This window comes from Coturnix japonica, chromosome 1 (genome assembly GCF_054131305.1).
Source record: "Coturnix japonica strain WE chromosome 1, WE-NBRP24, whole genome shotgun sequence".
NCBI classification, from domain to species: domain Eukaryota; kingdom Metazoa; phylum Chordata; class Aves; order Galliformes; family Phasianidae; genus Coturnix; species Coturnix japonica.
The window spans coordinates 22035239-22046913 of record NC_140663.1 but is presented as its reverse complement, the minus strand read 5'-3'; the positions used below and the strand labels follow the sequence as shown (position 1 = coordinate 22046913).

The following is an 11675-nucleotide window of genomic DNA, read 5'->3' as shown; positions in this document are numbered from 1 at the left end:
AGTTTCTGAGTGAAAAAATGGTGATCCGCTCCACATAAAGCAACTGTTAATCAGATGCTGGAACTGCTAGGATGTAAACAGCAAAAAGAAACAGGATCGCCCAGGTGTCCATTTAGAAAGTGTCTCTAACAGCACAGTGGCAGAAGTAGATCAGTAGTCGAAAAGTATCTCATTAGCCTGGCCTTTAATGAAACCTTAATGAAGCTGTTGATTTTCACATCTAGTGACATTACCCATACAAATTCTGCTGCACCTTTATTCTGAAGGAAGAGAGAGGACTCTGTAGTGAAGGGTCTAATGTTACATTTCATAATGGGAAAAAGCAAGAGAAGATTTGAGACAAGAAATTTAGGAGAAAATTAGGAGCTGTGTAAGGGTTGGGGTTTTATATTTTATTTGTGGGCTTTGTCTGCTTTCTCTCTCAAAGCAAAAATGAGCTACTTCAAGATTTCTTCAACTAAACCACAGATAAAAACAATGAGTAGGAATATTTCCACTGAGACTTGATCCAGATTAATTGGTTTGAAAGCTCCATCTCTTTCATTTGCCCAGGTGCTTCCTTCACAGTAATCAGGTTAAAGAAAAAAATGCAGGTTCTTCTTGTCTAACCACTAGTATTTGGCTGGCAGATCCAGAGAAGAAGCATTTATGTCATGTATCTTACATCCAATATACAGAGAAAAACTGTTTTGGTTTAGATGAGCTGAATCACATTTTCAGATGTTTCCCTCTATATTGCCAACTATAAAAGGATGCCAGGCTGAGGATTCCAGTTTGGGCTTCTCCAAACACACCTGAAGTGAGGGGTGTCTTGCCCAGGTGTGCGGAATGGAGCAAACCCACTCCTAGCACAGAGGCCAACCCATGCTGGGGCAACTTTCTGGAGACCTTCTTTTCCTTTCCTTCCTAAAAAGGAGCAGCCTTTCCTTTTTATCTCCAGCTACACCTCCACCCTGGCTGTTCCCCTGACATGTTTGTGTTGGGATTAGGCCTCTTCCTTGATTAATGCCGATAGGATGTGTGTGGTGAGACACTTTGCAGTCTTCTAAGATAAATAATGTTAACAGTTATTACATCATTACTGTCATCAAAGAGAACTACTAGCACATACCAGCAAAATGTTGGTAATATGTTTTAGTAGCTCGGAGAAAAGCACCAATAACTAATTCGAGACATAAAATTTCTACCTAATGTTGCACATTCAGACACTGGAAACACCCAACCTGTGGAGAGCCCTACTGGGGTGACCTCCAGGTGTCCACCTGAGCTCAAATACCAGCTTGTCTGAGGTGACCAAGAGGACCTGCTGCATTTGGTGACCAGATGATCCAAATAACTGATTTCTTCCCTGACTCACAAGAAACACTTACAAACAGGCTATGTGAGCAGCAAGCTACACAAACAAGCTGCTGTCATACAGAGTAACAAAACAAAATAAAAGAAGTGGTAAAAGGAAATATTTTCAGAGTTGGCTGTATAACTAAATATCTTAATTTCCAGGTTGCCCTTGTAATGGTATTTTGGCATCAGGCTTCTCTCCCTGACCCATTTAGGCAGCAAAAAGATATTTTCCTTAGGACTGTTGGACCTTCAGAAAGAGAATTCTATGTAAGACCTACTTTCCTCTCCCTACTTCTCCAGAGGTTGCCTACCTGCCTTGTTTTAGACAAAGCAGTGGTTTTCTCTGTTCTACAGTCCCCCCTTGGTTAAGTGAAAATCATAGTGCTTCTTATTTCAGAAGCAGTTTTTGGGGTAGATTAAGACAGCAGGATTTTGAGATGTTCTTCAGTGCATTAACATGGGAGACAGATATTGGTGAAAGAGCTTATGTAACAAAGAAGAAGAAAGGGTAAAATCTTGTCTCCTACCTGGGAGTCAAACTTTGGGAGCTAACGTGGGAGTCAATCAGAGCTGGATTTGTCCTGATGGTAATTGCAGCTTTTATGGGATCATTTAAATTGTCTGTCAAATGAAAATATTTCTGTATAATGAGCATGCTATTAAAAACATCCCTGGCAGACCGAGGGCAGACACAGACACCATACCTATGAGGGCCTGGCACGGGCACATGGCTCCAACTGTGTTGTGTGGCACAGCTGTGCCCAGTGCCTGGGTCACTGGTATGGCCAAGCCTGATCCTCCACAAGCATTTTTGGTTCTTATTAGAGATAAAATGAAGCCAAAAGAAGTGATCAGAATCAGAATGCTTGCTCATTTTTATCTCAGAGTTTACCTACTACAAAGACTCCACATCATCAAGTAGAGGAAAGCAGAACATGAAGCTACATTGATGGAATAATCTCTTCTGGTTTGGCTCAGCATCACCTAGAAACTACTTGATTTGAAAGCACTCCTAACCACACAGTGAAACTTAACATTCACCTGAGTGCTTGCTGTTGTGTTAAACGTGCCTTCTCTCTGGATGTCTGCACTGCTAACAGCTCCCTGTGCAATACAACGGGTAAAGTTTTATCAACAGTACAGGGACACTGATTCTGCGTGTATCTGCGAAGAAGCATTCCCATCACTATAGATGTATTGTTAAATGAGCAAGTATTTCCTGGCTACATTAACATGGGTGTGCTCCTGCTTAGTTTTAAATAATGGGATTTTAACGTTGACTTCATTCCCCACAGTATTAAATTCATAATCAGCACATGAGTATAATTACATTATGAAAGTTATTGAAAGGAATAATCTCCTATCAAGATTCTTATGAGCTGGGCTCTATCCTAAACCAGCCTTATGAAATACAGCTCTTGGCAAATATCATATGCTTACATCATGACAGAATCAACAATGTTATTCTAAAGCTCACTTAAAAAATGCAGATTCTTTAATGATAATGAACCAAATCTAACCCTGACTTGCAATTGGCTCTGTCATAGAATACTTCACTTTAACTTAAAAGGTATTAGAACAGGTATGTAAAATATAACACCTTCTAAACACATCTGGGAAATAGCTCGTATTTAATGACATTAAGTAAAAAGCATTTTTATAACTATGCTCTTCATGGCCAGGAGACATTTGGTACAATTTGATGCAGACGTGTGCATAAAGAACCAGCTTTTACGAATCAATAAGTAATTCCGTACGTAAGGCCCTTGGGATGGTAAAAAGATGTTGATAACGTGAATACAGCCCCCCAGAACAGAGCGCGCCAGGCAAATTCCCACTAAGCTGAAGCAGTTGGAGGTTTTGCCAAAGATCTCCGTTTTGGTCATTGTGGACAGTTAAGATGCAAGCTCTCAGGACTGCAAATATTTATGGATAAGATTAATTTCATTCCTAAATGTTCTCTAACACTTCTTTTCACTTAAAGCCTGCTGAATGTTGAGCCAAGGAAACATAAGTCAATACAGCATCTATTTTTCCTGTATTCCCTGGAATTTTATGGAACTTTTATAAGGATAATCTCTGTTTTAAAAGTGCTTTCTTCTCTCTTCCATGTTGAAAGAACATAAAGAGAAAGAAGTCTTCCAGTTATTCTGATAATAAACAAAGTGCTATAAATGCAAGAAGTATGAGGAAATAAAAGGATTATTTTCTCAGACTTTTCTGGGTTTCATTCATCTGGGATACTTGCAGCAGCATTACCTGAGGCAGCAGTATCCTGAGATGCTTTCAGATAAAGGAGGTACCTGAAGGTGGTGGCTCTCTTTAGACTTGCAGGAACACACTGCAGGTGCTGGGTGTGCAAGCAGTGCCCTGTGGAGCTGCATGGTGAGCTGTGAGGTTTGGCACAAGCACAGGCACCAGCCTGCAGATGCCCATGACACCATCAGACCCAGGAACGCGCCTCACTTTAGGTGTATGTCAATCTCTAGTGAAGCTGACATCCTTCCTGAATTGGCTGAACGAGGCTGGCGTCAGCACACCAGTGCTTACATGTTAGTGCAGGCGCAGCCTCCCCCTGCCCACCAGGTGCACACATTGCTGGAGGCAGGACTTGTCCCTCTGCTTTTAAACAGGCAGATTTTCTATTTCCAGCCTGGTCAATGATCTGTCTGCTGTGACCTTTGTAAACACAAACAGCAAAGCGAAGGGAACAAAAAAAACCCTCTTTGCTGCAGTCACAGCAGTCAGGATGAAAGGAAGCTCATGGAAACTTTCTAGCAGTCAGTGCATAGAAAATCCTGCAATGCTGGAAATGCTGCAAACAGTGATTATTTTTTAATACAAGTGCTATGTCAGAGTAAGGAGGGGCATTCATTACAAACCTACTGAAAAGTATGTCTAGAAACAGTTACTGGTCTCTTTAAGTGCAACTGAATGTGTAATGACATTGAAAATATGAATCTAGTAGATTGCAAATTCCTCCCTGTGTTAACATGTTGCTTTTGACTATCATAGGGTTTGCTCCCAGTTAAATAAACAAATCAGCTACCAGAGTGGTACATATATGATACAGGTTTGGGATTTTTTGCCTCTGTGCTTTGTCTGAAACGGTTCACATGCTAGAAAAGTCTTGAAAATGGCTTGAAAGCCTTCTCTCCTGCTGTTTGAGCTCCCCAAATGCACCGAGGGCTACTGCAGCTGAATCCATTTCAGGGATGTGAGCACAAAATCATAAAGGATATAGCTTTTCATCCATTAAATGATTTCTTGGTTTTGTACACTCAGAGATACTCATTCCGGGATTTAATGTGTTTCAACACGGCTTGGAAGGGAGGCACAGCCTAAGTGGGAGCGGGGCTGCAATCCACACCATCTCCTCCCAGCTCCCTGCTGCTTTCCAGAGGGCGAGGAGCCACCACGCTTTAAATGCATATAAATCTTGGCTGCTGCGAGCCCACCCTCCTCCATGGTCCCTGACCTGTTCCCTCTGCAAGCACTAGCACTCATGTTACTCATAGCAGATGCATGGAAGGAGCTGATCTGCCTGTAAAATAATCTTTGTTCTTTCAAGTGATTAATTTCTCCTGGATTCCTGAACTCTTTGTACCAGCTGCCCACATGCTCACCCAGCCCTGGGGCTGGCACAGTGTTGGGCAGACCCCTGGCGATGCAGTCTTCACATGCAGTGACCACAGCCATAATTTCCTCTGTTCTGAGGTTAACTTGCACTACTCAGGTTTGGGATTCACAGGTGGAAATGTGTTCACTTATGATCTTAAATTCAGTCTGGTGCTTCCATACCAATCAAACCTGCCCAGTGTAGCTCAGTGGCCAGAGATGAGGATTTCCACCTGGGGACATCTGCAGCCCTCAGCTGCAGGCTGACATTCTGCTAGTCCTGTTGTTGACCCTCTCACAAACAAACATGTAGTACTCGTTAAACTTTCATAATCCACAGGCTTAGTTAATGAATACCTAAGTAACAGATAAATAAACATGAAGTGCAATGATGACCAAATCTTCAGAAACTACACTTCAGTGTGTCAGTTGCGATACTTCCTTTGATCGGTGGTGCTGTCCCAGTCTGAGCAGTGGTCATGCTTCCCTCAGAGCCCAGCCCATGTGGGGGTTCTGAGCCCAGGAAGGACTGAAGTGAAGGACAGATTACATCAGAGTGACTTGGAGGGATAAAAGAATCAGAGGAAAAGTTGCCTTGGGTGCAACTCCTCCCCAGAGCTGCCCCAGCACCGCACCATGCTGCCTTGCTATGAGTGAGGGGCTGCAGCTATGGCAGTTCACATCACCCTGCAGGTTGGCCATCGGATCACTGCTCTGTAGGGCAGTTGAGATGAGTGTGGTCACCTAAGGCTCAATTTTGCACCTTGAGGAGCGCTGCTGTAGAAGGCTGCCTGATACCCGCCACTCAGCTCAGTTCTAGAGATCTTCTCCCACGTTCTTAAGCTTTAAATTGATTGATTCCCACTGTTTTGCTCCTGGTGAAATCATTTACCCATGAGCAAGCCCTGCAAAGTCAGAACTCTCTGGAGTCTCACAACGACATTTGCATTTTATACTCACTTCCAGAGGTGTGAGTGATGGCAGCAGAGGGCAAAGACTGAACATAGTGATGGTGCTGTATAGATGTGGTGCCATATAGCATGGTGTGCTCCTACATAAATGCACTTAATTTTTATTTGATTGGTTTAAAAAGGGGGATAACTCCAGATTCAGAGAGACAGCCAAATATCTTGTCCTTATTTAAATTAAATAGAAATTGAGTACCAAGGTGAGTCTGGGTACTACACTCCATCTTACCACCTGCACTTAAGATAATAAAATCTTAAGCTCTGAATAAGATATTCAGTCACAGTCAGACTTGCTGGACCAAATCTTTCCCGTTAGTAAGTTCCTGGTGTACTACTGCTAATGCACTGAAGTATAAATTGTACTGTTTTCTCCTTCCTTCTTGCATCTGAAAGATCAGCTTAAATGTAGCCTTGCAGCTCATGTCTCTAACTGCACATCCCTATTGCTGGACAAGTTGTTGTGCTCCTCAGCTCCTTATCTCTAACCACGTTAGGGCTGCATGTGCCCAGACTCCCACGGTTGAGCTCCTGGCTCTCTGCTGAACACATCACGTAGGCAGATGCTCCTTTACACTTTTGAATTGCTTTTTTCCAGTGTCGTCAGCTTTCTGAAATGTGCCACAAGTGCTATTTCTGCCAGCACTCTTAGCAGTGTGCAGATGACCAGCCTCCTTAGGTAGGAGATGGGCATGAGGGAAAGTTGCAGTGAAAGCACAGTGGTGAACAAGGAGGTAGCAGAGTGGCTACTGCACCCGGGCCTTGAAGGTGCCTGGAGCCTCCAAGAAACTGCTCATTGTGCAAACATATCACTGCAGGAACAGCAAAGAAAGGATTATCAGAGCCCTGCTGCAGTGTGTCAGTTGTCTCATGCGTCAGGTGCATCAGGGCTGGGAGCAGAGGGGCTGTTCCTCATGGGGTGGACACTGGGCTGAGAGCTGTTTCTTTATCCCATTCTTTCAAAAGCAAGAAGAGAGATTCATCCAAATTTGTTGTAACAATATAGATGCACACTAATGACCTGATCAGGAATCGAAGCCCAATGAGCAGCCATGCATTTCCCACCAGGGGCTGACATTCTGCTTCTCAGCCCTCCTTCTCTGACTACTGTTGAGTATTAATGGAACTAAAGGTCACCAAAGCATGGACAGGTTCCCAGTGCCTCCAAACAACAGGATGGCATCACTCAGAATATTGCATCACCAGTTACTTGTTAGCAATTTCAGCTCTTGGGGCACCGAAGAGACAGGCTTTGTTTTCTCTTGGTGCAGCTTTTCTGTTGTTGCTAATTCACACTGGGCAAGGAGACGGGAAGCACAGCCCTCCTGTAGGCATTGCACCACTTTTATTGCCACGCGCTCTTCTTACTATCTGTTGTCAGTATAAGATACTGCAGGGGAAGGATTTCACAAGTTAAACATGTAAAAGGTTACATGCTGTCTCGATTACATGTTTGCATTTGCAGGGAATTAGTTTATAGCCACGTTCCACGTCTTCATCACCGCTGCCAAAAGCTCAGAGGAAAAAGAGACAGGCAAACTGCGAGTGCTGCTGCAGCAGATTGGTGGCAGGGCGGCTGGCTGCTGCTGGAAGCACCGTGCTGATGTACGGCTCTCTGTGCACACACGTCACACGGGCAGCCCGGGCCTACAGCAAACACATGCGATGCTTTATTTGATTTTCCTTTTAAAACGTTTTGAAGGAAGGGCTGACATTTTTCCCATGGTTAATCATGGAACTGGGCATCACTTCGTGCGGTTCCTCTCACTTTACTCATCCAAAACATTCAACAGTCCAAACGGTGTCATTAAGGGAGGGAGAAACGGGGCCAAAAAAGGAAACACGAGGAGGGAAAATAGACGTCTCCAATAACTTCTATCAGAACATGAAGCGCTTTGCTTAAAATCTGCTTTAAATCAGGAGCTGCTGAAACCCATCAGTCTGAGGCGATGGCTCTTGGGTGAGGGCCGGGCCGCTGGCATCGCTCCATGCCTCAATTTCTCAGCACCTGTGGGAGACACCTCGTGGGCCCGGAGGGAGAGCCCCAGAGCTGGGCTTGGAGCCTGGGGGATGACGTGAGGAGGCAGCTCGGTGCAGTGTGCAGTGAAGCCAATCACACCGAGCGGCAGCTCCACAGCTGCTCAAGCGCTGACACCGCGACGCGGTCGGCGGGGGCTCAATTCTTTTGCCACCGTGCGGGGCCGGGACAGGAGCGCAGGTGGCTCGGCCTTCCCTCCTTCCCTTCCTCTTAGGTGGGATTTTACCATCCCTCGGACGCAGTCCCTGTCCCTGCCGGATGAGGAGCGGGGAGCGCCATCCACACGTGCGGGGAGCCCTTCTTCCTCTTTCCCCCCACCGACAGCCGCGCTGTGCGCCGCGGTGAGTCACCGGCAGGTCAGCTCCGCGCCTAGGGGCGGAGAGACCGAGGGGACCGCCGCCGTGCCGCTGGGAGCCGCCACCAGCGCGCCGGAGGGAAGAGCCGCCCCGCAGCTCAGGTGCCGGCCGGGAGGCCCCCGCCCGCAGCCCCGCACCGCAGCCCAGGTAGGGACGGCAGCACGGGGAGCGCGACTGGACGGGGGGCTCAGAGAGGAGCGGAGGAAGGGGGCAGTCCCGGGGCGCGTAGGTGTGTCGGGCTGCGCCCCGCCCCGCCCCACCCGGCCGGGCTGGGCCGGGCCGAGAGCCGGAGCGGGGAGCGGGAGCGGTTGCCCGCCCGCCTGCCGTAGCGCTCGCCCCTCCGGCGGCGGTGCCGCTCCGCAGCGCTGCTCCGGCCGCCGCGGTAAGAACGGGGCGAACCGGGGGGAATGGGAATGGGAGCGGGAGCGGGGTGAGGTGGGGGAGGAGGGGAGCCCCGCCCGGGAACTCGGCGCCCGCTGCGCTTCTCGGGGTACGGAGCTCCGCGCCGGGCGGGGCAGGTGAGCGGGGCCGAGGCGGCTCGGCCGGTGTCCATTCCCAACCCCGGGGACACACCGGCCCCGCCGCCGTTCCGACCCGCGGCTGCTGGGGATCCCCGACTTGTGCGGTTGTACTTCGCGGTTCTGCGGCGCTGACGGTGTTTCTCGCGGAGGAATTGCTTCGGCTTTATTTATTTATTTTGAAAAGCGGGATTTGCTGAAAATGGGCAATAATTCGCGGCGTGTGATAGCGTTCCCTTGCTGTTTCCGTGCCGGCATTGAATGAGGTGGTCTCTGGCTTTAAAAGTCCCGCATACACTCACTCGTCAGGAGCCGCAAGTTGCACGCGTGCATCCTAAAGCCGAGGACTGACTGAGTGCTGCCCGAGGAGCGGTGCTGCTCAACACACCGCGCGTGCAACCTGCAGGAGGCTCCTCTGGCTGCGGCTCCTGCTCTCCCCAAAGAACCTGTGCACGTGTCGGGCTTCATCCGCTCTCATTTCCAAAGCGCTTTTTGCGTTGTCCACCAGCGAGTTCCTATCTGATTCTTTTGGATTGCGAGCGGTTTCTGCTCGTAGCCGGGTAAGGGAAAGCGTCTCGCACGTCTCGTTCAGAGCCGGCTCGGTGTTTACTGTGCAGCAAAAAGCTCCGCTTATGGCACGAGCTGCGTGTGGAAAACAAAGTAACTTGCAGAGTGACTGTATCGCTTGTTCTTTGTGTGCCCTGCTGCCTTCAGCGCTGCGTGCTTCCTTCTCTGCCTGTCTCCTAAAGCAAACTGAATCACTGGGAGAAAGGAATACTTTGTAGAACACTCATCTCCCTATTTACAGCGTGTTAAAGCAGCGTTTTACCCTCTCTGTTGAGGAGGGATTGTCTGTTATCCTGTAGGGCTCTTTCTCCTTTCCATTTTTCCTTTCCCCAAAGGATGAGCGCTGTGTTGCAGCTCCTCACCTGTAAGCCAGGTTGCACATGCTGGGACTCAAAAGGGGCTCCTGGGGGTGGCTGGGGAGCAGCAGTGCTACCTGCAATGGATGGAGAGCACTGACATGAGGTGGGCAGCCAGAGCCCGGTCTCAGCTGGGGTTCAGGGAGCAGCTCGCAAATACAATTGAGTAGCCAGTGTTGTCCTGCGAGAAGTACCTTTCCCATGCTGGTTTTCTTGTAGCTCTGTGGTACCTCAGCTGTTGACCTGTAGCTTCCTCCCACTGGCCCAACGCAGTGAATAGAGCAGCCCGCCTTCTGTGATCCACAAGTGGCTGTTCTGTACTTTCCAGTTCCAATGGGAAATACAAAGCCTCACACCTCCCAGAGCTTGCTTGCAAGCAGCTCACAACACTGGCTGTGTGCACAGCCACCGTGGGCACCCACTGCTGGCCAGACACGGGCTGGGCTGGGGGGAGAGTCCAAACCTCTCATGGTTGTTTATCCTCCGTGGTGCTGGTGTGTTCAGACTTCGCTCCCTGCAGACAGAAAGCGAGGGGAGGGGCTGCATCTCTATGTATGCTTGTGCAATGTGTAGCAGAGGGGAAATCCTGCTTGGGATCTCCCTGCTCTGCAAAAGTACGCATCATATCTTGAATGGGAGAGCAGCAAAGTCCTTTGAAACAACCTGGGCAGGAAGGTGTTACCCAGAAGGGAGGTGTGAGGAAGAGAGCTGCTGTGTGATGCTTCAAACAAACCTTCCTGAGAATTATGGTTTGCAACTATACTCCGGTGCTGGTTCTTGTGAAACTCTTGTGCCCAGGCTTCCCACCCCAACTCCCCACCGCTGCCTCTGTGCTGTGCTCTCAGCAGCAGAGCCATCAACCTGTACATCTTGTTTGCTGTGCCCACAGCCCATGATTGCCTCCTACATGGAGGTTTGCAGTCCATAGTTAAGCCCAGAAAACTCACCACCGATGGTCACACCACAGCAGCCCCACTGCAGCCCCATGTGGTGTGCCATTGCTGGGAGCAGGGCCATAGCCCTGTGGGAGCACCACAAGTGGTGTTTCCCTGCGTGGTTTGCCTGACCCCAATGGAACCGCCACACCAGGAAGGTGTCTGTTGTTCCCTCTTGTTAAACTGTGTTTTTCTTGGTGATGGTTTTAACGAATCTCTATCTCCTACATGCTGAGTGATGCCAGCATGTTACCAGAAGCCATTTTTAAATCAGTTTCCTTACCCAGGGGAAATGCAGTATAGACAGGGCCTTCAGGAAGCGAATAATTAGGTGACCTTTTCCCCCCCAGAATATCAGGTCTGTTTTATGTAGAGCTGTTTGAAGTCACACAAATTCTCATTACTCTCCAAATCTCTAACCTTGCCTTGTTTAAGGTACCTTTTAGGAAATCAAATCAGTGTTTCAATCTAATTTCTGAAGGCATTCAAACACGTGGTATGTGTGCTAACTTGTTTCCTCCAGCATTAAAAAAATCTAGCAAATTGCCAAGCTATTTGCCTTCAGGAAAGCTATGATGTCGTACAAGAAGATAAAGTACTTTTTTCCTCCAATTTCAAACAGTAAAAAGACAAAGGGAAGGCAAAGTTATCAGACTCCATTGGCCTAGGATAGAACTCCTTTGAAGGCAACAGTGCTACCAAGTAGATGGACACCTGGAAATGGAAGCTTTTTGATCTGTTTTGGAACTTTTTTAATTGCTCTGTAATCCCTTTCCATCGCTGGTTGGTGACTTCTGCCTCAGTCAGATCTTCTTTGAGTTGTCTGCGATTGAGGGCGCTGAATATCAGAGTGGAAGATGGGAGCAGAGTGGAAGGTCAGGTAGGTTTGCAGCAGGGCTGATGTCAGTGGAGGAAGAAAGTGGAGGCAGTGGCTGTACGTGAGTGTAACAACAGGGCTTTTCCTTTTTCAAGCAGGTGTCA

General features: G+C 48.1%; 1 protein-coding gene and 1 long non-coding RNA gene across 3 annotated transcripts in view; one reads left to right on the top strand and one right to left on the bottom strand.

Annotated features, from left to right (window-relative positions):
• Positions 1-8020: 8020 nt before the first annotated feature.
• The window catches only part of MET (MET proto-oncogene, receptor tyrosine kinase), an 87190-nt gene continuing 83535 nt past the window's right edge, over positions 8021-11675 (top strand). Inside the window, exon 1 of one of the 2 annotated variants that reach the window (XM_015853670.3) lies at positions 8021-8465. The gene's annotated coding sequence lies outside the window, so the exon portion shown is untranslated. Of the gene's footprint in view, positions 8466-8564; positions 8701-11675 lie in introns of those variants that run through there. The other variant, XM_015853664.3, reaches the window with a different exon arrangement.
• Positions 8992-9838, bottom strand: LOC146762309 (uncharacterized). The gene is made up of 2 exons (XR_014939548.1): positions 9766-9838; positions 8992-9478 (listed from the first exon to the last, which is right to left on the bottom strand). It is a non-coding gene; the product is annotated as an uncharacterized LOC146762309 (long non-coding RNA).